Genomic DNA, 6000 nt, shown 5'->3' on the forward strand with positions numbered 1-6000 from the left:
TCAACACAACAACTCATGCAACCAACTTGGTACGAAGGCGGAAGAGAAAGTTGAACTTCTGTTAGATTACTATCAGTATGGCTGTCGAAAAGATAAAGACACCAGCGGAAGCTCTTAGTTTTCACTTGACAGTGGAGGCAGGATTTACGGAAAATAGAGAAACCTTCATAGGCTACACTGAGGTGACAAAAGTCGTGACGTACCTCCTAATATCGTGTTGGACCTCGTTTTGCCCGGCATAGTGCAGCAACTCAACGTGACGTTGACTCAAAAAGTCGATGGAGCTTCCCCGAAGAAACGTTGAGCCGTGCTTCCCTTACAGCCGTCCACAACTGTGAAAGTATTCCCGGCGCAGGATTTTGTGCTCTGACTGATCTCTCGAATATTCGATGGGGTACATTATAGGCGATCTGAATGCCCAAACCATTCCCACGAATTGCCCAGAACTTTCTTCAAACCATTCTTGAACAATTCTGGCCCGGTGAGACGGAGCTTTCTCACCCATAAAAATTCCATCGCTCTTGGCTGCAAATGGTTTCTAAGTAGCCGAACATGGCCAGTTCCAACTGGGCCAGAGGATCCAGCCCATTCCACGCAAACACACCCCACAACATTACGAATCCACCACCAGCTTGCACATTGTCATGTTCACAATTTGGGCCAATGGGCTTACCATGAGCTCTTACCAACCGAAACTGGGACTCATCTGACCAGCTGATGGTTTTCCAGTCATCTAGGATCCCAGGAGATGAGCTGCAGGCGATGTGCTGTTTGCAAAGGCACTCGCATCGGTCGCCTGCTGTCATAGCTCATTAAAGCGACATGCCGCCGTTTTTTGTATATCCCACATTCATTTCGCGTTAATTTGAAGCAATGTTCTGTGGCTGTTAACGCTGACAACTCTACGAAAACGTCCCTGCTCTCGATCGTTAACTGCAGGTCGTCAGTAAGACGAAATGCCTGAAATTTTCTGTTCTCGGAACACTCCTGACACTGTGGATCTCGGAATACTGAATTCCCTGACGATTTCCGAAGTAGAGAGTCCCATGCGTCTAGTTCCAACTATCACTCCGAGTTCAAAGTCTGTTAGTTTCCGCCTTGCGGCTACAATCACGTGGGAAACCTTTTTGCATGAATCACTTGAGTACAAATGACAGTTCCGCCAGTGCACCGCCCTTTTATACTTTGTGTAAGCGATACTACACCCATATGTATGTGTGCATGTCACTATCTAATGACAGTAGTGGAACAAAGTTTGTACTACCCCACATTGCATTGTTGCTAAATGTATTCAAGATGGCGGATTCCATTCCCTTATTTCACTTCATATATCGAGAACTATGAACGAAGGGTAACAGGTAGATTCCATGTTTATGGATTAGAAACATGATTCACTACTGACAGTAAACATTAAAGGACTTTTCCATAGGATCCAATGAAGGCATGTGGTTGAATGGAAAGACTTGATTCCAAATCCCAGGCAGAATTTCTACTGGATAGTGTAACACAAGATATCTGAAAAGCCTGTGTGCACTTCTTACGACCTCAATCAGCACACCATCTACGGTTTTTGATCCTTCTCGATCAACCTTCGCCGGTAACCCAGTGGATATATCACAGAACTTCTGACATGGCATCGAGACAGACGCTACGGAGAAGTACCTTATTTCTTATCTTATCTGACTGCTTAATTTTCCCTATTTTGTAACACAACATCGAAATCGCTTCGATTTTCTTCTTTTGTACATTCATCACAGTTACTTCCTTGCAACGCTGTACTCCAGATGTAAATTCTGAGAGCCTTCTTCCGCAAGTTATGATTTATGTCTAATACTAGTAGAGTTGTTTTAGCGAAAAATATCCTCTTTGTTGTGCCTGGCTAATTCTTATAGCCTCTTCACTTTTTCTGTCATCGGTTATTTTGCTTCGAAGAACTCTCTCTAAAACACTAGATGTATGGTGTAAACACCAGATTTATGGACAGGATGATAGGACATATACTAAGACAGTATGGAATAACATCAATAGTAATAGGGCGAACTATAAAGGGCAAATATTGTTGGGGAAGGCAGGAATTGCAGTATATCCAAGAAATAATTGAGAATGTAAGATGCTAATGCTACTCTGACGTGAAGAGGTTGGCACAGGAGAAAGAGTCATAGCGGATCGCGCTAACACAATGAAGACATGCTTCCTCACCCCCTTCCTCCCCCCTTCCACCCACACAAAAAATGGTTCAAATGGCTCTGAGCACTATGGGATTTAACTTCTGAGGTCATCAGTCCCCTAGAACTTAGAACTACTTAAACCTAACTAACTTAAGGACATAACACACATCCATGCCCGAGGCAGGATTCGAACCTGCGACCGTAGCAGCAGCGCGGTTCCGGACTGAAGCGCCTAGAACCGCTCGGCCACTCCGGCCGGCCCACCCACACACAAAGTAACATAAATGACCCTATATTTGAGCAGGAGAAAATGGTTTCTTTGAATGCACCATCTATGACCATCACTGCAGTCAGTCACAATCATTAAATATCTATGCATTTTCATCCACCAGGGAAATAGAGTAGACCAGTTGTGAAGAAAAACAAAATGGACTCATATTTTTCTTTGGTCTCACGTTGGTATTGATCTTTCTTAGATAAACAATTTCATAATCTTCCCGAAATTTCCATTACCGTGATACTGCAGAAACTGTATCTGCTCCCAAGCAAAATAACTTGATGTTCGGTGAATTATTGACAACACATCCAGCCGGGATATTTCGAGATTCTCCACGCAACCTACCGAGCGAGGTGACTCAGCAATTAGCACACTACACTCGCATTCGGGGGACGACGATTTAAATCCAGCGCCGCGCTATCCAGATTAAGGTTTTCCATAATTTCCTCCTTCTTCATCCTTGAAACATTGCGAGCTTGTGCTCCGTCACCAATGACCCCGATATCGACGGTACGTTAAAACATAATGTTCATTCCTTTTCTTTCCATGCCACCTCACGAGAAAATGTCCAAAGAATGCAAATAGTGGGGCCTCGGTTGCCAAGAATATTGTGTTGAGATTATGTTGGACGGGAAGTACAAAATCTTCATCAGAGGACGTCATGTGACATCAGATGGGCATTTCATGTAAGCACTCAATGTAAGTTACCCACCACAGAGGGAAACTGCCTGATAAACTTCAATATTACCAACAAAGTTGAAGTGTAAATCGATATTATTTTCCTGGCTGTTTCCAAAAGTATGTTCCTGCAACACCTATATCTGCGTGTAACACCCTGTACACGTCTAGTGTCGAGTAAGCTGTCGGAAACGTGACATGATTATTCTTTACGCATTGTTCACACCGAGCGAGGTGGCGCAGTGGTTATCACACTGGACTCGCATTCGGAAGGACGACGGTTCAAAACCGCGTCTGGCCATCCTGATTTAGGTTTTCCGTGATTTCCCTAAATCCCTTCAGGCAAATGCCGGGATGGATTCTTTGAAAGAGGACGGCCGACTGCCTTTCCCATCCTTTCCTAATCCGATGGGACTGATGACCTCGCTATTTGGTTCCCTTCTCCAAGTCAACCAACGAACCATTGATTGCAGCAGGCAGCCGGCACAGCATTTCGCCTTCGCGGCCACACTCACTACATAGATGCAATCACAGGCTCAGCACCCAATAGCGTTATCAAAATCCCTGATTCTAGCCCCGTTAAATTATTTTAAAGCTTCATTTATATTCGATTTTATTTCTCGCTGTGTTGTTATTACGTTCCCACACGCAATCAGCAACCACCCTCATTTATAACGCCGGAAAAACTGTAGCATTAGAAAAAACGACTGAAACAGATGTGAGAGTCAAGTGTGACCGACCTCACAGTTGCGCAATGAGAATCTGTTTAAGAGGAATTTGAGTGTAACACGCCGTCTCTTAACGGCAAGCACACCTGCAACCCTATGTAGGTGCTCCGCATGCCGGCTCGGGAGGTGCGAGTTTTGCTGCGTGTTTACCTGAGTCAACACGCAGCTGCTGGAACTGCAGTGGTTCACAACAAATGTGGAGAAGCGGAGCGTCGGGGAGGAGGAGGCTGGCCTATCCACCCCATGATCCTGGGAGGCTGTGCCCTTTCATCCCGGCTACATTTGTTAACAGTGTGGAGTGTTTGCTAGCCAGACACCCGTCGAGGCAATCCAGCCTCGCGGCACAAAAGCGACCGAGTGGTGTTGCTGGTCCACCCGGAGGCGGATTCCCAGGGAGTCGGCATCATTCCGGGAACGGCCCTCGATTCTGCCTGGCAGGGCCTGACGGCGGAGAAACCTAAGTGGTTCCATGGCTGGAAAGGTCGGCGTTCGACACTCGGCGCATCGTAGCTCATGCAGGATCGTGCAGCAGGACATGCCGTAGGCTGACGGACGTTTACTTCTGCATTAGTGTATGGCGGCAATACGACGATGCTTTACCGGGACAGAGGGCTCCACAGTGTAGCCAGTAGTCATATTCCCAGAGCCAGACGTATTGACATACAGGTGTTTAAGCGTCAAATGCGTCCTGGATTTCGATAACGCTGTTGGGTGCAGACCGCGCGATCTCACTTGTGTACTGAGTGAGGCCACGAAGGTGGAATGTTGCGTCAGCTGCTGCTGCACTCATCGCGGTTGTGACGACGCCGTCCATAACCGCTATAGCAAACTGCAGTCTGTTCAAGTTACAGATAACCTTTCTCTCCCTGTATTCTATTCCACTACCTGCAGAGTTCCAAAACGTATATTCTAATAAACACTGCCAAATGCTTTTTCTAAATCTACAAACGCTACAAACTTATGTTTCTCTTTCTTCGGTCTACCTTCCTTAACGGTAACGCGATGGGTGAGAGGGGGGGGGGGGAGGGGGGGGGGCATCCGATAATGATAGCCTCTAATAAGAATTACGAGAGGCGTTCAATAAGTATTGTAACACATTCTTTTCTGAAAGCAGGTTGGTTTCATTCAGGATTCCAATAAACATATTGTTTCCCACTTCTGTCTATATGTATATAAAAAAACTATTTTTCAACATAATTTCCGTTGAACGTTACGGCAATACGCCACCTTACTGGGCGTATGTGCGTATGTGCATGCATAGTACCACTCTACTGGTCGCCGTGGGAGCCAACGTCTTGTTGCATCAGTAACCTCCCTATCATTCACGTACTGCTTACCGCGGAGTGCTTCCTTCATTGGGTCAAACAGATGAAAGTCGGAAGGTGCGAGATACGGGCTGTAGGGTGGGTGAGGAAGAACAGTCCAATGGGGTTTTGTACGTTGCTCTCGGCTGCACAGTCTTTTGTGAGGCCTTGAGCTGTCGTGGAAAGGGTAGTGCGTTTGCATTTTTGTGGCGACGCACACGCTCAAGGCGTTTCTTCAGTTTGCTTCTGAGTCGATCTTTGCACCGCGATGGAGGACATCAAACAGAATAACATCTTCAGAGTCCCAAAAGACAGTTACCATGATTTTACCGGCTGAGGCTGCAGCTTTGAACTTTTTCTTCGGAGGGGAGGTGGTGTGGTGCCGCTCCACGTATTGTCCTTTTGTTTCTGGCTCGAACTGATGAAACCACATTTCATTGCTCGTGACAATGTTCGACAAAAATTGTCAGGATAAGAATCGCAATGCAGCTCCGCAATGACGGCCCATCGTTGCTCTTCATAGTATTCCATCAGGAGGCGGTGAAACCAGTGGGCACACACCTTTCAATACCCCAACTGGTGCACGAATGTGTCAGCACTACCACAGAGACGTCCAAAAAAGCAGTGACGTATTTAAAAAGTGATTCGTCGATCAACTGAAATGAGAGTGTCCACACGTTCCAACACTGCAGGAGATCGGACAGGTTCGCGTGACCTTGTTGTTATGATGACAGACGTCTCGCCCGAAGACTTACTGCACTTCTGTTCACTGCCAGGTCTCCGTAGACATTCTACAAGCTTCTATGAATGTACGCGATGCTGTAGTTTACCGCCAAAAGAAACTC

The sequence above is a fragment of the Schistocerca nitens genome, chromosome 2 (assembly GCF_023898315.1).
Source record: "Schistocerca nitens isolate TAMUIC-IGC-003100 chromosome 2, iqSchNite1.1, whole genome shotgun sequence".
Taxonomy (NCBI): Eukaryota; Metazoa; Arthropoda; class Insecta; order Orthoptera; family Acrididae; genus Schistocerca; species Schistocerca nitens.